The sequence below is a fragment of the Ambystoma mexicanum genome, chromosome 7p (assembly GCF_040938575.1).
Source record: "Ambystoma mexicanum isolate Mex_15411 chromosome 7p, UKY_AmexF1_1, whole genome shotgun sequence".
NCBI lineage: Eukaryota > Metazoa > Chordata > Amphibia > Caudata > Ambystomatidae > Ambystoma > Ambystoma mexicanum.
This window is the reverse complement of record NC_090939.1, coordinates 668,012,105-668,038,143: the sequence shown is the minus strand read 5'-3', so window position 1 is coordinate 668,038,143 and position 26,039 is coordinate 668,012,105. Positions and strand designations below refer to the sequence as shown.

At 46.5% G+C, this 26,039-nt stretch overlaps 1 protein-coding gene across 1 annotated transcript in view; it reads right to left on the bottom strand.

Moving 5' to 3' along the window:
- The window catches only part of COL4A2 (collagen type IV alpha 2 chain), a 730,687-nt gene that overhangs the window by 500,468 nt on the left and 204,180 nt on the right, over positions 1–26,039 (bottom strand). The window lies entirely within an intron of this gene.

Below are 26,039 nucleotides of genomic sequence, written 5' to 3'. Positions count from 1 at the left end.
TCTGGAAGGATCTGCGTGAAATTACTGCGGCTGAATTTCCCGCGACGGAAATGTTCGCATGGGAAATGCACTAATACAAAATGTTCGTACATTACACATGCGAACATGCAGCTGTGTAGTATAGCGAGCGGAATGTTGCGGGGAACACAACCACAGCCTTTATTTTCATTTTTTTTCATACCGACCCCACCAAAACACCTGAACACATACCATTAAAAGTTCAAACATTTGGTAGTAAGAACTTTTCCTGGTGTGTGTTTTAGGTCTTTTGGTGGGGTCGGTTATTTTTATTCAGACATTTCGTCCTACACTTTCTGGAATGCATGGTAGGACCTTAAAATCATAGAAGTACCATTCATTCAGCTCCAGTAACTTCACTGAAGAATACGCTACAGAAAACCGGAAGCACCAGACCAAATGACATGGGAACAATGATGTGATATGATATGATATGGCATTTATAACGCGTCTATACACAAGTGTTTCAAGGCGCGACGAGGCAAGGGAGGGGAACAAAGGGTGGACGGACAACAATCCTACTAGGCCAGGTGTCATTCGGATCACGCAAGTGCATGAGAAGGGGGCAGGGACGGTGCAGTACATCGCAAAAGATGATAACTATAAGTAATGGCCAGCATGTGGCAAGTGCATGTGTAAGTGCAGACATCAGGTGTCAAGGGCTAGTAGGGGGACTGTAGGGATACAGAAACAGTCCCCAAGTGCGGGGTTGCTGGGTGGGCAGTGCAGGTGTGTGACGCTGGCGGGGGTGGGAGGTGCTCCCGAGATCAGAGGGTGTCTAGGTAGCCAGTGCCGTTCCAGTTATAGTCAAGAGGTCCGCAGAGGAGAGGAGGAGAAAAGGCAGAAGCAAAGAGAAAGGTTTTGAGGTGCTTCCGGAACCGGAGATGGTTCTCCTCAAGTTTAAGGGAGAAAGAGAGGCTGTTCCAGAGAGAGGCACCAGCTGAGGAACGAGATCTACCACCAACTCGTTGCTTGGAGAAGCGACTGACCCTGAGGGAATTGGAGGCGCATGAGCTAAAAGCTCGAGTAGGAAGATATTTAGGAAGAGAGAGTTGAAGGTATTGAGGGCCCAGGCCCCAGAAGGCTTTGTGGTCTATGCAGAGGGTTTTGAATGTAATCCTTGCAGCCACTGGGAACCAGTGCAGAGATTTCAGTACTGGAGAGATACAATCCCTGGGCTTGAGGCCAAGGACAAGTCTTGCAGTCCTGTTCTGGATAAGTTGCAGAGGGCAGAGAGTAGAAGCAGGCAGATTTAGAAAGAGGCTGTTGCAATAGTCCAGCCAGAGAGAACCAGAGCTCTGGAGACAGTGAGCTTCTGGGGGAAGGAGACGAAAGGGAGAATACCTCTGAGGAGGTGCAGCTGGCAGTGTGACTTCTTAGAGATGTCGGAGATGTGAGGAGAGAAGGAGAGTGTGGAGTCGAAGATGACCCCGAGGTTTTTAGCCTTGCAGGTGGGAGCAGGAAGAGGGCCAAGAGAGGCCGGCCACAGAGCTACAGGGAAGGAGGGAGTGGGTGTGCCGATGTGGAGAATCTCAGTTTTACTGCCATTAAGGCAGAGGTCATTGGCGGCACACCACTCCTGTATAGCAGACAGACAGTCAGAGATGGGGGAAGGAGAGGAGGAGGCCGAGGGTAGCCTGAAAACGAGCTGGGTGTCATCCGCATTGCACTGAAAGTTGGGGCAGAGAACGGTGATGCGGTGGGCAAGGAGTGCCAGGTATTGGTTGAACAGCCATGGAGAGAGGTTAAACCCCTGGGGGACACCACAGGTAGAGAAAAAGATAGCAGAGAGGAAGAACCCAAGTTGGACCTGGGAGGGTCGGTCAGAGAGGAAAGAGGTCAGCCATGCCAGAGCCTGACCGGTGATACCCAGGTTATCATGGAGACGGTTGAGCAGGATGTCATGGTTGACAGTGTCAAAGGCAGAATAGAGATCAAGTACGATGAGGATGCAAGGGTTGTTATAGTCAAGGTTGGAGAGCAGGTCTTCACGGATGATTGTCTTCACAGATGATCAGGAGAGCAGTTTCTGTGCTTCTGGCAGCTCTGAAGCCAGACTGATGGTCATGAAGACAACCAACAGATTCAGTGTGGAGATTAAGCTGGGAGATGGGCAGTTTCTACAGGAGCTTGCCCAGGAAGGGAGTGATGGAGATTGGGTGATAGTTAGCCGGGCAGGAAGAGTCGCCAGAGGGTTTCTTAAGAAGAGGGTGCACAAGGGAGTGCTTCAGGGGGGATGGGAAGACTCCAGTGGCGAAGGAGAGATTGCAGAAATCAGCCAGGGTAGGAGCCAGGGAGTCGATGTGGTCCTTGATAATTTTGGAGGAACAGTGGTGAACCTGTTTCGACGAGACTTTCATAGATCGGACTTGTCTACAAACCTTGTCTGCGGAGAACAGGGGAAAGGCAGAGAAGGAGGGAGGGGAGGTGGCTGCAGAAGGTCCAGAGGAAGAGCAGGGAGTAGGGGGAGGGAGGGGATAGGAGGAGAGTGAGGACAGGATGTCCTGAGTTTTAGAGATGAAGTGAGAAGCCAGAGCCGTGCAGAGGGCCTGAGAAGGAACAGGAGAGGTAGAGACTGCGGCAGGATTGGCCAGTTCCTTGCAGATTTTAAAGAGTTCAGCCGAGTTGTTAGATGCCTCAGAGACGCAGGCTTGGATATGAGCTCTCTTCTTGGTTAGGACAGAGAGCCGGTATTTCCTTTGCAGCAGGCGGCATGCCAGTTTATCAGAGGATGTACATGAAGCACGCCATTTCCTCTCGGCCACCTTGCACTTGCGTTTTAGGGTGACGAGGTCTGAGTCGTACCAGGAGTTACACTTGGCTTTGGGCTTCATGCAGATTTCATGACAGGGGCAAGGATATCAATCAATAGTGACCGTCGCTTAGTGCATGCATATTTACTAACTGGCCACCATTGTGACAGTGTGTGCAGGTGTCTACAATTACTTTATTAAAGGTCCACCTGCACTAGTAATCTTAGGCATCACGTGGCCATGGTATTACGGCTGGTGGGCCTGAGCGTTCAATGCAATACTTTGCCAGCAAGCTCACTGAAGGGCTCCAGTGGTTCCCCTTAATTCTAATGAGGTCCTAAGGGGCTGGAGGCAGATTCCACCTATTGGTGCTTTAGCGGTTCCCAGCTGTACGCGGACACATTGTCACTGTAGGCAAGCTACGGGCAATCCCTGGCCAGCTTCTGCGGGATCAGATCTGCTTGCCTGCTAGACCTCGGGGTGGCATCAGAGTGGGACTTTGTGGTGTGTGATGGCCTGAGGGTGAGACGGGTTGCCTCAGGATCCAAGGGCCTGGGCATAGAGTAGGAGTATCAGGTCCGAAGGAGAAGTGTATCAGTAGATCTCAGGGCACGATATGGCTACCCATACTTGTCCTACTCCTGGTGCTTTCAGTGACCCTGTGAGCTACGCCATTCAACAAGTGACAAGCAGCTTGTCACTTGAAATGCGCTTTTTCACAACACACGCTTTTGTCAAGGATACTAAAAGGGAACATTGGGAGATGGTACTGGAACAGCTGTTCCCCCACATGCACTAATCCACAGGGGCCTTTAATGAGACAAATTATAAAATCAGTTGTACGCACCACAAAATCTTTCAATTGGATGCTTCCCCTGTTTTTGGGTGTGAGACAGTATCTCCTTTAGTTATTAAAAGAACTGCAGATTGGGCTGAAAATGGGCCGATCTTTATTGGAGTCAATATTAAAACCTGAGAAAGGATAGCTCAGGTGCAACGTGTTTGTCTTGAAAGCAAAACACAGTGCAACACAGTTTTGAACCCTGGTCACATGCTTAGAAACCACACGCTGGTATTAACCGTGCTAATAAAGAACTATTATAATTGAACATCTGTCACTTTTAGAACATCTGCTCCTAATACTACTTTCTTTACATTTTGATTGTGTTTCAAAGCAAACAATGATTTCGTGAGAAACATCTTTGCTAATTTAGAATCATTTTCAAATACAGCCCAATACTTGTTAATAACTTTTTTTTTTTTACTTGTGATGTACTTGGACCATGCTAAAGAACACATACTAACCGTTCCATACTACCACGCTTTTTAATAAAACTCTAGCAATTGTTTTTTTTAAACGTATTTTTCAATTCAAAAACCCATTGCAGAAGGCTATTCTTCCTTAAAATCGTTTTTGTAATTTCTGCGTCATCTTCAACTTCATTTGACGACAATTTGTACCAATATGTATTGGTACGTAACAACTATGAGAATGCCAAGAGAATGGTAGTGTTTCGTAGCTGGTGCATGAGAGGAATCCGATCCTAGTAGCAAATTTGCATCCGTTGGATTTTTATGAATTTCACATGAGCCCATATGCCCTTGAGCCAGGGGCACTATACAAATAAATGAAATGCAAATACCATTTTTTGTTGAATAATTAATTTTCCATACAAACTCAAAGTGCCTTTTCGAACCTTCTCACAACACAAAAACCTCATCAATACAGTGCGACCATTTTCTTGCTGATTTACTCCATGCTGTTTTTTTGACGATTAGTGACATTGCGATGTTCTGCCTTCATGCATTGGCAATATTTGGGGTATATCCAGCAGCCATTGAAGCCAAATGCAATTGACGCAAAAATTGATTTTTATTTAAAAAAAAGTATTTTAGATGAAAACTCAACCAATGATAACAATATGTTGATTTGTACACGTGGAAGCAGATTCTTTTTGCATGCTCCTTATGTTACATTTAGTAGGGCTTCGCTGTAGAGAATATTTGTGTATAAATTGGTTACACCTAATGAAGCCATTACGATGTTCATGTTGGGAAGTTTGTACCCATGGTAATTGGTTTCAAATCTGTTTTGCTCTTTAGGAAATTCTCCTCTTTAATAATGAGGTCTTTCAAGGGAGCAGCCACATATATTGCTAAGGGCTCCAACAGGCTGTCGCTTTGGGACACTCTTGGTATTTGAATTTAGTTGAATGAATTTTAGGTATCAAATGAAGGCTGGAATAGTGGATGTTTGGGGCACAGGAATTATTCTGTTTGCTGTAAAATCCTCTTATTAATATAATCCAAATTAATTGTTTGCTCTAAAGTTGATTTGATTTGATCAGTTGAGCCTCCTTTCATTCAATTTTAGATAGGTAGGTAGATTGATCCAACAATTGGTGAGGAAGGATAACTCGGGGGCAACGCGTTTGTCTTGGAAGCAAGACAACGCAGCGCAACACAGGTTTCGAATCCCGATCCTACGCTTAGAACCCAGTCGCTGGTATTAAGCACGTTATAAAAGAACAATAATAATTCTCGCAAATTTTCCTTATTGTAGACTTCAAAATCTTCTATTGCAACTGCACTGTGTTTGTGTGTGGACTTAATAACTATAGAGAAACGTTTTTGTATATCTTACATCATTTTCAACTGTTCTGTGGAAGAAATACTGAATGCAGTTCATTCCAAAATATAATCTTGAAACTTCATTGAATACAGAGGAACACACCAGATCAATGTGTCCATCAGTGCACATTCCTGTGAAAATGCTTTTTAATCTAAACATTATGGGTCTGATTATGAGTTTGGCAGTATTAGCCTACATACTAAGCTCATTTACTGTTACCGCATTTGGTAAAATTGCGGTACTCGGAAGGGTCCACATCATTCCAAGTCATGCAGATCCTTCTCCTAGGCCCATTTTGGGGTACTATAGGATTTCTGCATGTAGTAATTATGACATGCAGGAATGCATTGTGAAGTGGGAATTGCCTACCCCCTAAAGTAGGTAGAAAAAGTTGGTATGGTAAAGAAAAACAAAGTTTGGCTGAGTGGTTAAATATACCGGGTGTTTTACCACTACTGCCAAACTTGTAATCAGGCCTGTATGTATTCCGATCCTTCTAGTGGTTGAAATCTAGTTGTTGCATGAAAATATTTGTTTCAGCTTCCAAATGAACAATTGTAAGCTTACTACGGTGTCAAACATTGAATTTGTAGCCGTGCAGCAAATGTTAATCCTTTACGTAAAGAAGTTATTCCTGGGTCCTTCAACACCTTATGGAAAAGGTTCACACTACTGTCGCGTCTAAGTTTGTGAACACGTTTTTGGGAAATCCCTTTCTTTTCTGCTCTGCTCGTTTAGTATTTTAGTCTAAACAAGCCACCATTTCTTGTCGGTCATGAGTTGGTGATGCCATCGGGATAACCAATTCTTCTTCACTTCTTTCTGTTTCTGAGGATGCTGTCGAGGTGCGCCTCCAACTGTGATTTATATGGATATTTCAAGCGGCAGAAGAGTTCTGTGCCAAATAAAGTTGGAGGCCACTGGCCGAGTGCTTTAAACAGGCATAGAAGGCCAAAGCATGGCCAAACGAGCATTGGCCAAGCCAACAGTTTTGGCTTTTTTGTAGGCATGGAAGATATCAGTCAATTACTGAGCCAATGAACATTTCAAAGACAAAAATACTGAATTTAAAAATACAAATGTTCCCAAAGTTATATATATGGGGGATATAGGGTAAATAACAATATAAGGGGAATATTGACAGGGACTGTGGGGGGTCTCCACCTGCATATAATTGCAGGGAAATGCAAGGGGGGAAAAACAATTATTTTCGTTTCCGATTTTTTTTTCTTGAAGTGATCACATAGAGCCGCCATGGAATAGGTATTTGGGAGGCACTGCCATTCTACCTGACTATAAGATGGTCACAGCTGGAAAATGATGTGAGCACCTGGGCATATGATAGTTGTGATTGGCACATGCCTATTTAATACCTGTACACAAAGAAAAAATGTTGACTTTGCCATTGCTTGCTTTTCATGGGACATCAGTACAAGGAACACATATTGCTAATAAATAAAGTGACTGAAGGCAAACTTGGTTAAGACATTTTTATTACACCGCAGGCTCATTTGGAGCTCGCAGTAAGCCGTTACCTCAAAGAAGACTGCTTCATAATAACATTGACAGGCCCTATGCAGCACAACGTTTGATTTTCCTGCATGATAGAGCTAACTCAAAGAGATGCCAGTGGGTTGTGTTTTGGGCTGGGAGGGGAAGGCAGTTGGTGGGAATGGCCTTAGGGATTAGTATGGTCCTGGGCAGTCAGCGGCTGGGTAAATACACAAAAAAAGCCACATGCTGTGCGTACCTCCTAACATTCCATCTCCCTCATAGTTGTGAGCCAATGAAATAGTTTCAGCTTACAGTTGCTACTAAATCACCACCTAATAGCCAAAAACTAAAAATGACACATTTTCTACTTTCAAGTACGAAAATATCAATGTTGTGGGCCCCTTTTGGGGAACAGGTTTAGGTGGAGCAGCACGTTACCTGGGTCCGAAGAGCCTGTCATCCTGATGCTCTGATATTCGTTTTACTTACTTTAATTTTACATTTTAAAAAAGTGTATTTCTGAGCTTGCACTTTATTCAGTGCAATGGACTTGAGTGAAAAGGATTTTCTTTAGGAAGGATGGAGTGGCAGCTTGCACAGGGAGATCTGGAGCCGGTTGTTCTGTGGGTAAAGAGCAAGGGTGGGCCTTGCTTGAGGAGAAGAGACGTTGAGCCTCGGTTATAGAGCAGGGATGTACTGCTGGTGGGGAGCTGGTTTGGGCCTCGGTCGAGGAGTAAGATTAGCCTCAGGCCCAGAGCGTGGATTGCCTTGGGTGGGAACTGGGATGGGCATCAGGGGAGAATCAGGAGTGGGATTCTGGCAGAGAACTGGGATGGCTCTTGGTCGACAAGCAGAGTTGGGCTTTGGGCAAAGAGCAGGAATCGGGTGAGGAGCGGGCGGAGATGGGCTTCGGGTGAGGATCGGGGATGGGCCTCGAATGTGGAGCTCGATGTGAGAATTGGGGGATGGTCTTCAAGGGAAGAATGTTTGGTAACAAGGCCTAGTAGGCCTGCCTCTATCTTTCATTGATGTATCTGTTTTTTATTCCCATGTTCCCTCCCTGCTGCCCTGTGGGCGCCTTGAAACACAATGTACTTGTTGTATAAGTGCCTTACAAGTGCACAATAAATAAAGTACAATGCAATGGCGTCAGAAGTAGCCAATCGCAGCGCTAAATGTACATTAAGTATTGCTTATACATCATGTAGTATTATGTGGGGACTGTCCGTATAGATTTCAGTGATGTGGACATGTGGAAAACGGAAAATGGGAATGGTAGATTTGACCCTATGTGTGTGGACTGGGTATAAACAAAGGGTATGATTCAATGTGTCATCCTACCATGAATAAACAGAAAGGTGTACACAGAACAGCAGGCAAATTAAAGCATTTACAAAAGAACAGCCGACACGTGTTTTGACCTTAGGTCTTTTTCAAGACAGTGACAAAAGTACATCAGTTAACAAGTAGAGTAGCCTCGGGAAATGCACAAGTGACACAGAGTCTGTGATTCAGAGCACGCCCGTGTGTGGAGAAGACGGTGTCGGCCTCTAATGAGAGTTATGTTGCAAATAGGGGACCCTGGCCAGAGTGATGACTCTATGTGATGCTAGGGTCAGTGTGAATGCGCTGGACCACGTGAACCCGGTGCCCTACGCCAGGGGTCTGCAACCTTTGGCTCGTCAGATGTTTTGGACTACAATTCCCATGATATAGGCCTTTGGTAACGCTGTTTATGGCTGATGAGAGTCCAAAATATCTGGAGAGTCGAAGTTCGGGAGAGCAGGTTCGGTCATAGTGCCCTCATAGTAATCATCAAGAAATGCTTCTTCCTCCTCCACATGGCAAGACAAATCCTACATTTCCTCTCCTTCAACCACAAAATAATGGTCGCCCTCATCATGTCAACAATTGACTATGCAAACAGCCTCTATCTCGGGATACCAGAATACCTCCTGAAGAAAAATACAGCAGCCAGGCTGCTCCTCAAACTATCCAGAAGAGACCACATCACTCCAGTCCTAAAAACACTGCACTGCCTCCCAGTCAAACATCCCATCACCTTCAAAACAATGTGCGTAACACACAGGTCAATCAGCGGACAAGGAGCTGAATTCCTACAAAAGAAAATAATCTACAGGCGAACGAGACTCCTCAGATCAAGCAACGAAATCCACCTGCAACAAAAACCCTATCTTAAGAAAAAACTTAGGGGTCCTCCTTCTCCCACTTAGCCGCAAAAACCTGGAACAACATCTTGAAAGAAATAAGAAACACCAAAGACCACCTACAATTCAGAAAATTACTAAAAACCTGGCTCTTCAACACCACAGATTCAACCTGAAAAACCGAAACAACTGAATGGGAAACACAAAGAAAAGGATGACTAAACTTAGGATGACACTGACAACACCCAGAACGGACCAGAGAAACTCCTACTACAACAAGAGAGTCGATGATAAGTCAAATAGGACACAAGAGACACCCATGAGGACAGAAATCAGCATCCCTAGCCATTTCCAGCCAACAACTTCACCCGCCCCATAATTGCTACCAGGTATCATACTTGTATAGAGTTGTGTGAATGTTAGCACTGGCCACACTTGAGCTAAATTGTGGACATTGGCATGGGCACTCAGCGTATGTAGTTGTGAATGAAAGCAGGTGCCGCCCCTGTACGTAATTGCAAGCGTTGGCGTGTGCCACATTTCGAAGGGGCTGGGAGCGATAGCCTGCATAAACAACTGAATTAGATAATGAATACCAACCACCCACCACATATGGATGGAATAGCCTGGCCAGTTAATGCCGCGCACCAACTGGATTGGGAATGCTTTCTGGGCCAGATTTGAAGGGACGCCCATACGCCTGCCTGCCCTGCATACACACAGGTGTCACATATGTTGCCGAGGCGAACATAGATAAGGGTATGAATGTGACTGGATGCCATGTGTGAAAGGGACTGTGAGGATCGGATGGCCCAGATCAGGACAGAGACTCAGAGATGCTCCTGCACCCCACCTGGAGAGAATACGGAAATTCAACGTCTCCCTTCCGGACAGCAATACCAATTAAACAATCCACTAACAATTTCAACCCTCTGCATACACCTCTCAAACTCTAACCAAACACAACAACAAGCATACAACACAACAATCCGCACAAACTTCACTACACTGCAACAACAAAACAAACCACACATAGACTCGCACAACAGCACACGACGACTACCGACCGTAAAACACCCCAAGCCCAACCAACGGACCCACCGGGTTGAGGACGCCAACAGCACATCACTGCTCTCTTGCACTTCTCCAGCTTATTCCCACTAACTCACCCCCTTCCCTTTTTTTCAGAGCCGCCAGAGCGCCAGGGGACCACTCCCGTGCTGATATGGCACGGTGCTAATATCCTTTAACAATAACATTAACATACATCAGAGCTCCTCCTCATCCGATGGCACAAGAGGCAGACGTTGCGCTACATAAGACCCCTTTGCATTACAACAAATTTCCCTCTTAAACCGACATGGCTTCCCTTAGGGTTAATTAGAGGTTATATTATCACAACAATTTTTTTACTGCTTGTCAAGGTTTCATTTTTTATCATTTTGCCACGCGATGTGCTAGTCCTAGGAGAATTTTTTGCGCATGCGCAGACACACCCACACCTGTTTCTCCTGTCTATTTTCTGGTACAGTAGCAATGGCGCGTCTTTGTTGCCAGCAGAGTTACATTTGCTCTCAGAGTGATAGGAGGATAGTCTGCCCAGGTCCATATCTAACCTTAACACGTAGACCCTGCATGCCCACAAGCTTTAGCCCTGCTTAGTCATTGTTATCATGTCCCTGTGGCTGCTCTAGGCCTTTTAGAATTTACTTACAGTTTGTGTGCACTCAAATCCACCAAGTCCACCCCCAGTCTAGAAACTTGCGTCGCACAGTCGAGTCACCAGTGTTTTTGTTTGACGCGAATCGTGAGCCTTTCTCTCTCTCTAGTCGCTTCACGTCACCTCTTGTTCTGAGATCTCATCTTTTGTAAAAAGCCTTGCCTCTTCTACCGTCTTTCACACAGCTGGAGATCTCCCGCGCTTCGTCTCTGAGATATGATGGACATGAGGGAGGGTATGACGGGCTAGTCCGGCCGCACCCTTCAAGGATATTCTCCTAACACTTGCTCCACACATCTTAGACCTATTAAATGAGTACTTACTCAGGGGTGCATCCCCCAAACCATTGGGTCATGTAAACAACACCCCCTGCCTAAAACACCCACCTCAGACCCCAGAGTATCACCCAACTACAGGCCTGTTTGTACTTGTATCTCAGCAAAGAATTAGAAGTTAAGGTATCTCGACAACCTGAGGGATAGAGAAACCAAAAACAAAGCCACTGGTAGACCAAAAAACCTCGGCATATTGCCTCTACCCCAAGGATCTCCCACCGAGTATTACCGGAAGAGAGTTGGAGGAACCTTCTTAGCCAAATTGCCCTTCAAATGACTGCGGCGAGGCCCCCATCCCCTGCAAACACACACACCCTGGTGCCGTTGTGTACCCAATCTCGCTGCTCAAAATGGAAGTCAGCAAAAGAAACCTGTGTGGTCTGTCTTTTCGAATCCGCTAAGAACTCTACCCGCTTCTGATAAATGCCCGGATCGCCTGCGAGTCCTCCCTCTAAATGGTGAGCAGGTGCAGGGCAGCCAATAAGCCCACGTGGCCTGCCCCCGATAACCCACTCACTGCTCCTCGCCGTCTCCTTTTGTGTAGGACTCAGAGCCTGGTGATAAACCATTCTCCTGGTCTGTCCCCAAGAGCCGCTGCCCAATGACGGGCCTAGGGACACACTCCCAGGCAGGGGAGTTGCTAGGTCTGGAAAATACCCGGGGCTAAACTGATGTCAGAACTGTCGGGACTGGGGGCTAGCTAGTCTTTTGGCTGTAGCTCCTGAGATTCTATCCGGGGCTACAACAAAAAGATCAGGGGCTATAGCTCCCTTAGTCCCCCCATCCCCCATAGCAACGCCCCTGCTCCGAGAGATTATCGCAGGTCTGCAAACTCTTGCTCGGTGGTTTATGACTTTTCAGCCCTGTAGGAGCCGCCCACGCCATACCTTACTGGCCTCCCTGTAGAGTAGGGCTGGAGGCTGACCTCGGTTGAGTCGATTCAGTTATTGGAATTCATAGGCTGCGTAGCCTTGCACTGAACACGTCTGAGGCAGAAATTGGATACACTTAGCGTATATTTAACCTTTAATATGATACCGTTAGCAACAATCCCCAGCAGCCTCTTTCTGGGAATGGTGGTAGTGCTAAAAACATGTACCTTTTTAAATACCATTTTATTTTAGAATACCACATAATTATTTGTTAGGTTCATATAGGATATTTACTGTATGAAGAACATAGAAAGGACGTCTAGGGTTAAATAACTCAAATTTTGCCCATGGAGTCCTTTCTTTGCAGCTGGGGCCGTAGATTTACCCTATGCAGTAGTGTTTATTTACCCTATCTGGTACACTTCACATTAGTACCCGGCGCGCCAATGCCACGGCTTACACTGAACATGGACTGGCTCAATTCCAAGCCATACCAAAGTGTAATCCTGTGTAAGCATTTGTGTGCATCACGCACCGGGTCTGACAGCTTCCTCACCTCTCCATTTATGACTATGGATCAATGTGGCCCAAAACGGCACCATGTTGATCCGTAGTAATAAAACAGTACGCGTGTCCTAGTCTTTGTAGAACGAATGCGTAATGCAGTGCTGCTTTTTTCAACCAGCAAAACAAAAGCCAATTGAAAAAAAGAACAACGCCATTAGTATCCCGGGGCTAAACATCCCGGAATACTAATGGCAATAAGCCCCTTGCCGGCGGGCCATTACTGCCTAATGGCAATGCCCCTGTGGCCTCCGTTAAGTTACTATGGGCCCCGGGGCATTACCTTAGGCGGTAATGGCCCGCCGGCTCAGGTCTTATTACCACAATACGATCCCATCTCATAGTTGTGCAGTATTGTGCAGTAGTATTTAATCAAGAAGTGGTATTTGCAAAATCACATGATTTTAACATTATCACCATACTAATAACGAGGCCCTTAGCATTTCTTTTGCGTTGAATGGCTCGTGTAGTCTGTGAGCATAATAATGGCAACATGATGGAGGGCCTCATTACCCGGTAGGCAGTAAGGGTTTACCGGTACCGGTATTTTACCGGTACCGGTAAATCCTTACCGCCTTACTACGAGGTCCCTTTGCGGGTTGGGGAATTTAACACCTGCTTTTTGCAGGCATTAAAAATCCAACCCGCAAAGGGACCAGGGTACTAATTACGGTACCGCAATTTGAGGTACCGTAATTAGCACCTTCCCCATTCCCATTATGCCCTATGGGGCAAAAATGGGAATGGGGAAGGGCAATGGAGGAAGGGGGAATTACCGCCCCGCCAACCTTGGAATAGGGCGGTAATTCCCCTTTCCTCCTAGGCGGTACCGCTAAATTACCGGCATGAACCATGGCGCTAATAGCGCCATGGTTTACCGCCTACCGTGCAATGAGGCCCGGAATGTTTTATCAATTTTTATTTATTTGTTACGCGCCGAATCCCGCAGGCATCAGGGCGTGGAAAATACAGAAAGGGATCCAAAATGGGCAATTCTGTAACTAATTCAACTGCTAAAAGTCTTTAAACGTTTTCGGAAGGAGAGCAAATTTCTGTCAAAACGCGGCTCCATCGGGAGCTTGTTCCAGGCCAAGCCTGCTGTACCGGAAACAAATGGCCATTACCTTTGACACGCTTGCTTCTGGGACAAACCAGTAGCATCGAGTCCTTTGACCGGGAAACTCCTGCGATTTGTTTTGTAGTGATAGAATTCTTAAGGAACAAAGCTGCCTGTCCATACAAGCGGTTACATTCTGGCCTCAGCAGGAAGCCAATGTCCCTCCTGTGCACCGTGATAGAATCACGTCTGGAAATAGTTTTCACAATTCGTACTGCGTCATTTTGTAATATCTGTAGCTTTTTAGTACAGCTTTAGCTGACACCCTACAGGGCCCTGGAATAGTCAAGGCTAGGCATTATACTGGCTCTGACCAGAGAGACGCAGTTTGATGGGGAGACATGGCTTCACTAATCATAGTAGTCTCAAATGGTATTAAGATGTTCCTACAATGTGTTTGACATGAGCTTCTGTGCTCAGGGAAGGTTCAAAGGTGACACCCAAAGTCTTAATTTGTAGGCGCTGTCTTAATTTAGTGACGATCTATGGTAAAACCAGAGTACTGGGCGTCCAACTTGGCATGTGCCTGAGATGGCCCAAGGACAAGGAACTCTGTGTTACTTACATACATCAAGGCAGAGACCATTTGTCGCCATCCAAGTCTGAACCGACTCACAGATGGAGGAGATCTTCTCAACATCTTTATCATAATCTTCACTCAGCTCCATAACGAGCTGAGTCTCATCGGCATAGTTGGTCAATCGCATTCCCAGGCTGGCAAATAGGTCACACAGGGGATGACAATATACAGTCAAAAGGGCTGGGGAGAGACATGCACCTTGGGGTACTCCACATTTTATCTGTTCAGACTTAGACGAAGCATCTCCCCAAAGACTTTTAGCTATCCTGTTCTTAAGAAACAATCTAATCCAATTGACTGTTTCCCCAGCCATTCCAATATAAGTCACCCTTGTAAGAAGCCTCTCATGGACCACCAAGTTACAGGCTGCTGATAAGTCTAACAACATCAGCAGCTCTGACTTGCTTTTATCCATGATATTTATTATTTCAGTTTGCAAATTCAGTGGAGCACTTTCCGTACCATGGTATGATCTAAAGCCCGACTGTTTGGAGAGCAGAATGTCTGTACTTTCCAAATGTTCCTGGAACTGTATTCTGGCAAGTTTGGCGATAATGTTTAACAAAAAAGGAACATTAATTATGGGCCTTAGGTTACTGTACACTTTGTGGTCTTGGCCAGATTTTTTAATCAGGGGGGTGACTGCCACGTTTTTTTTTTATAAGATCCGAAACATTATTATCCGCAAATGAAGAGTTTGTAAATCGATCAAGAAATGGAGCAAAACGTTCTGCACAATGAAGGACGATTTTACACAAAATAACATGTCCAGGGCATGTTGTAGGTCGCATTATGTTTAAGTCCTTATTCTTCCATGGGCGGAGCGCAGCCAATCTAGACCCTCTTATGCAGTGGCGTGTCCTGACTCTTTTGACTACGGTGGCGTGCGCGCGCGCGCGCGCGCGCGCGCGCACGCACGCACGCACGCACGCACGCACGCACGCACGCACGCACGCACGCACACACACACACACACACACACACACACACACACACACACACTAGCATGTGTTACCCCAGGCCACTTCCCGGACACGCCAATGCTCCTATGGACACCCCATTTAATGCCTCCAAGCACAGACTGATATCTGTCAGCAGATAGTGCACCTCCCAGCAGGCAGTATTGCTAGGGAGAGTGGCGGAGCTAAGGGCGGGGCTGGGAAGCGGCTGCCTTTTCCTCCCAGGGCTTCTTGCTGATTATTATGTGTGCCTTGTCATGGGCAAAGTAGTGAAAGGGTGTTCATTGATCAGTGCCTGCCCCAGGTCTACAAGCGCCTTGTCCGGGCACCGCTAGTTCACAGTATTTAAAGTGATATCATGACACTTTACATGGTGTGAGTTGGTGGCGCCCTTTTGTCAGTCATTGACTTCCTATTAGTGAGTGACAGAGGCGCGGGAGATTCACGCCGTACCTCTGTCAGTCACTAATAGAAAGTAATTGACTGACACTTTACATGACGTTGTCATGTAAAGGACGCCGGCACCTCACACAATGTAAAGTGTCATGAGCTGGCAGTGCCCTTCTATTTTCGACGCACCTGTGTGACCGCACCACTTGATCGCCCCCTGAGCTGGCTCTCTCATTGATGACCGACGAGGAGCCTTTCCCCCTCAGAGGCATCGGAACCTTTCTCTGATAGTGGTTAGGCGTGGATTTCGTGAAGCTGAAGCCGGCAGGTAATCGATCTCTTTCCTTTATCAGAACTGTCTCGGGAGGATAGCTCAGGTGCAACGTGCTCGTCTTGGAAGCAAGATGACATAGAGCACCACAGGTTCGATCCCTGGGTCCGCGCTTAGAAACCTCTGGGTATTAAGCGCATTATAAATATCATAAATGTAATGGCCACCTTAGAAACATATACACTTTTGATAATTTGTGTGGTGAACAAAAGTTTAGGAACCCCCCAACCCCACACACCAGTTCCATCTGCCCACATTAAACGAAAGTTAGCATCAAGCGTTTGCATAGAAGCCAACTCTTCACACAGGGCTTGAGGGTCACTTGTGTGTTACACCACTTCCATGGGCCGGACTCCAAATATTTGCATAATTTGCATAACTCCACCCACCTCACAAAAAAAGGACAAAATGTTCTTTGAACATGGAGGACAAATGGATTATAATTAGAAAGAAATAGCCTGTCTCATTGCGATGCCACACAAAGACCAATTAGCGGTCTAGCGTTTGTGTTGCAGAAATGGATTCATGCCACATGCAGCAGCATGCACGCAAAGGAAATAACAAAGCGTGCCCTGTCCATTGCATGCCCCACCACACGTTTCTGCGTAGTATTAACCGTGGCTCCCTTTGTGAGATGCTAAAACAGCACACAGGAGCCAAAGCAAAACATGGATGGATCCATTTACCAACCGGGGTCCATATGGCAGGTGCTTTACATGAGTCCAAGTGCAAGTAGCACCAGGCCACAAACTGCACTAGTGAAAAAGGCATATTCCTTTAAGGCATTTTTGCAACAATGGGAATGTTGCACTTGTGCTAGGAATTGGGCCAACATTGCCCTGGTTGAAACATGCATTGAGCAAAAATGTTCTTTGGTCTGTTGCAATCACTGCCTAGTGCTTAATGGGCTTGCACCCGTGTAAAGTTTCTGGAACGCCACCCTTGATCTACGCGTGCAATTCACTTCAAGGGTGACCTGAAACTTAATTTTAAAATAAACGTTTTCAAGTAGGTAGAGTTCCCTTTGAAAACGACCTGCAAAGTAAACATTTTGCATTGTAATTTGTCAATTAAGTGCAAAGATTCTATAATGGAAAATAACACACTTTAGTTTTCAAACACGTTTGCATGTAAATACCTAAAGGCGTCTCTTCATCAGGATTACCTGGGTAAGGTTTAATCCATTCGGTCTATTCTAATAACTTTATAGAAAACTCATAAAAGCTAGCGCCCTGGCATTGCAAAATGTACATGCATTTACAATTTCTCTGCCCAATCACAAAAATGAAAATCATCGACAAAGCCAATAGTTCTGAATTTTGTATAATGAAATGTTGAGGTACTCATATAATAATTACTGGGGTCCTTTTGATGTGGGCAGACAGTGAAAGGGGGTGGAGTTAAAGTCTCCCAAGAGATTTGGCTAGGGCTCCGAAATTGTGGGTGCGCCTCACCATTTCCTGCACAGAAAGCATCCAGAGTAGGACATCCACGGGCAGAAGATCTGGTCACCGCAGCCAGGATTGGACCCCTTAAAGTAGGATTGAAGGGCTCCAATCTGCTCTGGACCTTTGCCTACATAAGCGGGGAGGACCCCCACCCCCGCAATGGATTCAACTGTGAGCCTGATTGGGCGCACAGTCTACTCTCAAATAGAGATGAAGACCCAGGTCTTCAAAGAAGGAGCAAGCTCTTCCCACCATTTACTCCCGGGGTACATTTGGAGTGCTTGCTGTTTAGACCAAGGCCTGACTTGCCACACTGGTACCCAGCATTCTGCCTATTGCAAGAGGCAGCCCTGCGAGTGCTCTCTCACAACCTTCCCGGCTGTGTAGGGAAGAATGCGTACTCCTGTTACTTTGGGACCTCAGAATTCAAGGAACAGCGCTGAGCCCTGGTTCCCACCTTGACCCCCTTGTGAGCTACATCAACTTGGATGTCGCCCGTCTGTCCCAAGCTTCTTTGTGCCACGTGCATTTGCTGCTTGATGAACTGCATTGTGTGTTGTCCAGTCCATTAGCTCACCAACCTGATGCCGAATCCCTTCCTCAAAAAGTGCTGTTGATCCCCAAGAACAAGCCCACGTCATATTTGCAGTGGTTCTGTCCCCCCATGCCTGCAAGAAAGTGACCGATTGACATTGAAGACCGCACTACTTACCTTTCAAAAGACGTCACTATTGAGCTTGGGCATTTCCTTCTGAAATATTGCCTGTCTGCCCCTGTCTTCAGATCCAAAGTCTGCATTTTCTCTCTTTCCCCTGGCAGGGGTGGGTCATTTGTGTTTTTATTAGTGGTGTCTTTTAGCTTAATTAGATTTTGCATTTTTATAGAACCTTGAGTGGACATTTCTTTTATATTGGTACTAGAATACTACTGATGTTTTGGATGCTTCTCTGCTAGTGTAAGAGTACAGCCTGGCCTCGGCCTGCGCTACCCTAAGAGGCGAAAGAGCTATAGGGTTAATGTTCTGCCTTGTTTGGAAGAGCGATGCTGAGCTGGCACTTTAGTCACTATGCATCCCTGCACTCCCGCAGAGCAGTCGTTATTTCATAACATGTGGAGTAGCAGACCACTGATTCAGCCCTGACTGTACTGGGGGCTACTCAAACATCACCTGACCTCAGAGCTGAAACTTCTTCCCTTTCTGCAGGAATCTTTGTTCACCTAAATTTCGTTGCACTTTTTCAGTTTCATGTTAAGTGCTGCTCATGCCGCTCAAACAGGCATGCACTTACAAACTATGGGGGTCATTACAAGGTTGGAGGTAGCCATGGCGCTAATATGGCTACCCCCTTACCGCATACTGGGTCCGGGTTCCCTGAATGGGGAATTACCGGGCCATTCCAACCTTGGAGGACCCGGTATTTCCCCATTCAGGGAACCCATTCCCATTCATAGGGCTCAATGGGAATGGGGACCATACTAACAAGTTGTTAGCATGATGGTCCTTTAGCGGGACCCGCTAAAGGACTCGTAATGCGGCGGTAAGGGGTTAACGGCACTAGCACCTTTACCGACGCCATTAACCCCTTACTGCCAACCTTGTAATGACCCCCTATGTGTTTTTTTTGTTTGCAATCCCTTGTACCTACTTCTACCTTAAAACAATGGATGCTGTAATTTGGCACATTATGACACCCCAATAAAATAAAATAGAAATTAATATCCGTACAATGCTCCAGGGGACCTGCAAAAACAATCTGCGTCCGGAGACACCGATTCGTTCCACCCGGCTGCAAAGAGGCAATGAGGTTGGACGAATGATCACTGAGGCTCTGTGCCTCTCTGACTTTCTACTGCGCTCCTTTGAATTCAACTCCACCCACTCTCTCCTCTCACTATCTACCTGGTTTACATGGCCCCCAGCCCTCAAACTCCTCCTCTGATCTGCACCTCCCCTTCGCTCCCTTGCCACAGAAGCTTTCACAGTGCTCAGGAGAGGTTTTCAGCCTCCCTAAATGTTGGCTCGTTCCTCTCCTCCCTCACTACTCTAAAACCCTAGAATGACTACTCTCTAACTGGATCACTTCCCACCTTGACAATAAGGACCCCCAGGACCCTCTCCAGGCTGGATTCCATGGCCGTCATGCTACTGAAAGAACTCTCGCCCATGTCTATAATTTTATAACCTCCGCTCACCATTGCCAATTCTCCTCTAATCTAGTTCTGATCAACCTCGTGGAGGCCTTTGAGATGGCAGAGCACTCCACTCTGCTCGCGACTCTCTCTGACCTTGGAACCCAAGGCACTGTTCTCGAATGGGTTGCTTCCTGCCTCTCCGATCACTCCTTTTCCATATCTTGCAACATGGGCACCTCGGACCAGACGTCCCTCCCTCTTGGTGTCCCACGACGCTATGACTGTTACCCCCTACTGATCAATCTCTACACCCCCTCCCTTGGCCACCTAATCACCCCTTTGGCTTCCCCGAGCATCTCTTTGCGGAGAGTTTGCACACCGTCTTCTCCTTCCCTATTCTGACTCCGGACCTCTTTGCATGCACTTCTGCCTGTCCCTCTGATATCTGCAGATGGATTACACATTGTTGTTTTATGCTCAACTCTTCCAAGACCAAAGTCATCTACTTCCCTGCTTTTACTGCTCCCTTCCTCTTTCGCCAGATGTACTCTCCCTCTCCCCTTAGGCACCTAGCCTTGAGGTCCTTTTTGACAGTGGCATCAACCATCATGATCACCGCCCAGATGCCTTTGGGCCAGGCGCTCTATACAAATAAAGAAATACAATACAATCATCACTTCATTACTACTACGTCCATGGCAACTAGGATTAACCAGCGTGATAGTCAAACAATCTGCACTCCCTTAGCCTAAGCCTCTACCAAAACCCTCATACTACTGTGCTGAGTCACCTTGAAACTACTGTCCGAGCCTCGTCCTGGGCCTCCCCCTCGGCTCCTTCTACCTGCTTGACAAAATACTCCCATTAGCCACCCATTCCCTCTAAAACCTTCCCCACACCTATCCCACCTCCCCTCACTGCCTCCAGGTTAGCTGGCGCTCTCCATGTGAATCTATTCATTAGTCACATTCCTGCGTCTCATGTTCAGATTGCTGCATGGGCTTCCACCCCCTTAATTAGCTGACACTATCTCCCACTATTCTCCTCCGTGCAACCTCCACTCCAGCGACCTGCGGAATAGATCTGTTCCCCGGCCACTCTGGGCATCCTTTCGCTCCTTCTCCCTCCTCCCACCACTGGAAGCCCCCAGCCCCCACATCAAAAAACGTCACTTCCATCCACTCCTTTAAATGCCACCCCATAAGCTACAAGGGTGAACCCTCTACTTAACCCCACATTTCCGCCTCACCCTAACCACTCGCCACCAAACCCATCTGTGTATAACAACTTGCCCATATCCAGCCTCCTTGGACTGCTATGCATCTTGTTCCTTGATTGGCCCCTGGTCTTGTATGCCACTCAACCAACTAGTCAGTTTCCACACCATTTTCCCGATGCCTCTATAAATAAATACAAATTCATATCTACGGGCATGGGGCGAGGGGAACGGTAAAAGCATGCGATGCTCCAAATACTACCTATTTTAAAAATGCCACCTAGTTATGAGTTCGTGGGATTATTTACACCATGTGGTACATAGAAAATACTGCACGCAGTAACAAATGGATTATTTAGCCCGTGCAGTACTTCTACGCCACCCATGCTATAAAGATTGTTTGTACCATCCCAAAAGGGACTGTCAGCCTCATTACAAGTTTGGCAGTAAGTGGTAAAGTTGGCTCCATGTGTAAAAGACCGCCATGCCCCTGTGTCTCCCTCACCGACAACTACACGTCTGAGCTCCGCGCACGCATACATTGGGGCAGAAAGAATTTGAATGGATCAGACGCGTGCATTGTTTTGCATCAGAACGCAATGTCCCGAGACAATGGCTTTTTGTGCATCCCCGTACTTTCTCACAAATCCTTTCTTGTGCACAGACAAGAGTGTTCATGCCGACGCACCTCCCGCCAACAAGAGGCACTTCTTCGCAGAGAATGCAACGCTTCCCTCGGTGTTGGCACCAGCACAAATTCACAAAAGTGGAAACCCATGAGCGCAGAAACAAACACTCAATTGTTCCCTTGAACTGCAGCCCTGCACAGATTAAAACGGCTGCGTCTCAATGAACGGCCTTGGAGGAGGTTCCGAAATCCTTCTGAGAGCTTTCGGGTATCTGGGGGATCAAGCTACCTATGGACAATTAATGTTTAGGGTGATTTTGCTGCACATTTATGCGGTGGAGACATCGTACAGCCCCCTCTTAAACAGGGACGTAATTTCACCAAAATGCCTAAGTGACATCACACGACCCTTGATCTCTGATGTCATGACAGGAAGCAATGTCATTTGACCCCACCCCAAAGTGACATCATGGGAAGTGGTGGAACACGACCTTTCACCCCTCGACAAAACAGGAAGTAACATAACATTGTTTCTGAGTACACTATAAAATAATGGTTACGATATCAATGTAAAGTGATACACATTTCATACAAGAATGGATCACCATATGTATAGTTAATATCACTGTGTATAGGCCCATATTACCAAATCACTGTGAATGCAAGTAGACGTGCAAGGCCAAACGATAATGATGTGTTATTATATAGCACTTACGCTTAAGCGCTTCAAATAGAACAAATATACATACAATATCACCCAACCTGTGTTGGTACTCATTTATCAACCTCAGCAGGATGAAAGGCTGAGTTGATCTTGCTGGGAGTCGAACCTGCAACCTGCAGATCACACACACATTGCAGCAGCCAGCACCCAACCCACTGAGCTATCTTACCGGCTATTGCTATCAAAAAACCAGCCACTCCAGAAACAAAGAGCCACAGGCTGCTGGCCACAGCCCATGTCCCTCAATGCTTTTCTTTAGGAAGTAGCAAGGAAGACCACAGGGGTAGCAAGGGAGACCTCAGGGGTCGCAGTTGCGACCCCTACTGTCCCCTAAATGACGTCCATGCCTTTAACCCTCCTACATTAATTATTTCCCTAAACACACCCACCCATATATCTATATGTGGCAAAATCCGTTTTAAAAAACGCGACAATTTCTCCTTCGGTGAAATGTATTGCGGCAAAACCTCCCGTTCCCTCCAATGGTTAATGCAATGCTATGTTACAAGGCTTTTATACCGCGTCAAATCATCACCGGCGTGGTCTCTGTGCATTTGACTTGTCTGGAGGTTGGCGTATTGCGCCCCCATCCGGTCAATCCAGTCCTTACTCTGTGCAGGGAAAGGGGCATGGAGATGGCACGGGGAGTGGGGAAAGCGGGTGAATTGTCAGCTTCTATCCTTCAGGAACGCCATGTTAAACGAAGTGGGTTGCAAGAAAGAAAACGGGGAAAAACATGCTCCTCCGAATAAGAAATGCGCAGATCGTTTCAAGGGTATTGATGCACTCATAACGAAAGAGTGCACATTCAGAGCATGTACAGAATTGCAGTAGTTGGCATCAATATAAGAAATCTTAACTTGTCTGACAGGCGATTCCGGAATCCATGCTCATTCCTACTTTCTCCTGTAGCTCCCAGCTGTTTCTCCCTGTGTTTGATGTAACTTGCTCTCTGACCCCTTTGGCAATTTGAGGATATTAGGAGCTCCCTAATTCTTCATAAATGGTGTGGAACTCCCTGACTTGTGAATTTGGCTGCTATTACCATTGTTCTGGCACGCATAATGTGTGACTTGCAGCAGAAAACTACCAAATCTGGCTTCCTCTGCCTGACTTAAGATCTGTTTATCGATGCATGTATTAAGTGTATACGAGTATAGTGTGACACAAGTATAGCTGACATGTTAAGTGCTCACCTCTGACATGGGGCCAGCCGGTACATCACAAGTTTGAATCCCCGCAGGGCAGACACATCTTTCCAAGGTCCATACATTTCATAGCATTACATTGGATTACAGCAACAGCTATTATAAGAGCACTTAGCAGTGCTTTCATTTAAAATGCTATATTTCTGTGAATTTCAGGCAGTGAATAGAGTGCAATACGAGCAAAAAAGAATAGAGTGACAGCTGGGGTGTTGCTAGGTCTGGAAAAGATCAGTGGCTAAGCTCATGTCGGGACTGGTGGGATTCGGGGCTAGCTATAGCCTTTTGATTGCAGTGCCTGAGCTTCTATCCGGGGCTACAACCAAAAGACCCGGGGCTATAGCCCCCCCTATCAACGCCTCTGAGTGACAGGTTATTTGAATCACACGAAAGGCCCTAGCGACATGCAGTTGCCACATAAACCTTAACCTCTGAACACAAGCAAGTGCAGCTGGTGGCTCTTGCTAACACTTCTTCTTCTTCTTAATTATCGGATGCGTGGGCGGACCCACGCAGGCACTTCCCCATCCTAAAGGATGATGTGCACCAGACCCACCAATCAATACTTAGTTCACATAAACTCACAACTCCTCCCACCGCCCCGTCTGCCTCACAAAATCACTCACTTTCCACTGCAGGAGCCCTCCAAGAGCAATGGGGACCTCATCAGATGCCCACCCACTGAGTGCTGGCAAAGGTTGCACTGCTGATGCCATGGCTCAGAGGAGCTGCACGGGGTGCAGAGGCGCATGGACAGCTCGGTGGAAGAACAGAGGCACAGAGGGCTCAACTCCTTGCACCCTTTGAAACCACCAATTGGATTCTCCCCAAATGTGGCCTGCTTCACCGGATTGGAGGACACGATGACTTGCTTGCCCAATGAGGGAAAGAGCCACCCTCACATCAAAAGTCATAGGGGAAAAGCATGCTTTCACTTACCAATGTACTTTAATGTAATCTTAACACTAGCGACATGACTGAGGCTCTGTAACATACATGGAATACTGGGAGGCTGCCGCAACCCCTCACCGGGTACTAATCTTCTAAATAAGTTATTTACTAGAAAGCTTGCACTTTCTTGCACCATTTAAATACTTCTTAGGATAGACAGACTGGGGCGCTTCTGGGGTGCCCCCACATGAGTCTCTTCTCTGTTAGCTCTGGTACACGCATTAAAATGAGTACCTTTCAAGGTGCTTGGGGGAGCGGTATAGTACTGGAACTGAAGCTTTGTATCATTTTTATTATCAGGCAGGAAACTGTCTGATTTGTCTTAAATCTTCCATGATCAAGGAGCTTCTTTTGATATCCCAAAAATAAAAATATGTATACTAAAACCTTACAACAAAGAGATAATAGACAAATACTGAAAAATAAATAAGATCCTTCACATATGACAAAAACAATCAAAATAAAAATGAAATTACAATCATTTTCTTACTAAACCCCCCCAGAAAATGAAACTAAAAGCAGAAGAAAAGACTTGATTCCTTCGCGAGATATACAAAGGGGTGGAGAAGGCAGAGATGCGAGAACACATCCCAAGACCACATCACAACAAGATCTTTCAATACGAATAAAGGACCACACCGGAAAAAGCAAACCAAAGTACAAAAAAGACAATATGCTCTCTAAACAAAATGTTCTACATCCATAACTAAAACAAGAACTATTTAACTTTGGGGATTGCTTTAACTATTCAGAGGAGGGGTGAGCAGCTTTTAAAAATAAAATATTGCAAAACGTCTGAGGAGTAGTGGAATGCCAACTCCGCTAATGTAGTCATTTAAGCTTTTGGATATTGGGCCTCATCACGATTTGGGCGGTATCCTGGCAGTAAATGCACCGGGATACCGCCCAATGCTATTAGCGTTAACGCAACTCGGTCTGGTGTAATTTGCGCTGGATCCCGAGTTGCAGTGGTGCTGTTAATCCCCATTTATTTTGAGTCCATAGGACTCTACGGGGCTTTTCCCACTATTACTGCTGGCGGTACCAGCACCGGCGGTAACAGCGTCGGCAGTACTAGTGCTGTAAATTGGCAGAAAGGTGAGGTTTTACCAACAGCAAAACCCTCCCATTTTCCGTCCAAACTCGGGATTGGGCAGAGTGGTAATGTGGTAGTAATAGCATTACCGCCACATTTTTACTGCTGCGCCCATCCCCTGATGAGGCTCATTGTAAGTTTGTTCTCTGTGTATTTCAATATTTTACCAGGGATCATATTACTGCCTACTGCTCAGACGGGTCCATATCCCACCATTCTGCCTGGGGTGGCAATGCTTCCTCTGATGTTGTCGCCTGGGTGTGAAGCATTGCATCATGGGAGACATAGAAGTTCCAGGTTATTAATGTTAATGTTAAAGGTATTTGTATCGTGCACCGTCAACAACGGAATTGGTCCCCAGGCGCTCAGGCAGATCTGTAAACGAGAAGCCGGGGTGGGTTAGTAAGGTGAAGCGGGGGTAGGATCGTGAGAGAGGTGGTGTCCTGTTGGCGGCTTCAGTTCGGTATACACTGTGTGAGGGAAAGAAACCAGCTACACGTCTCTTGCCCACATAGGTTGTGGGAAATAACGTCCAATGCATGTTAACACGCTCTCTCCATAACACACATAGTAAACAACAAGGGTGTGCTTGCCGCTAGACCCGGTTTGTATGGCACATTCTTTCCGCTCAAAGCGATGCACGACATAGAGCACGATCTTTCCACTCAATGTTCTGCGCATGACCGCCCTTGTCGGAAGTAGTGG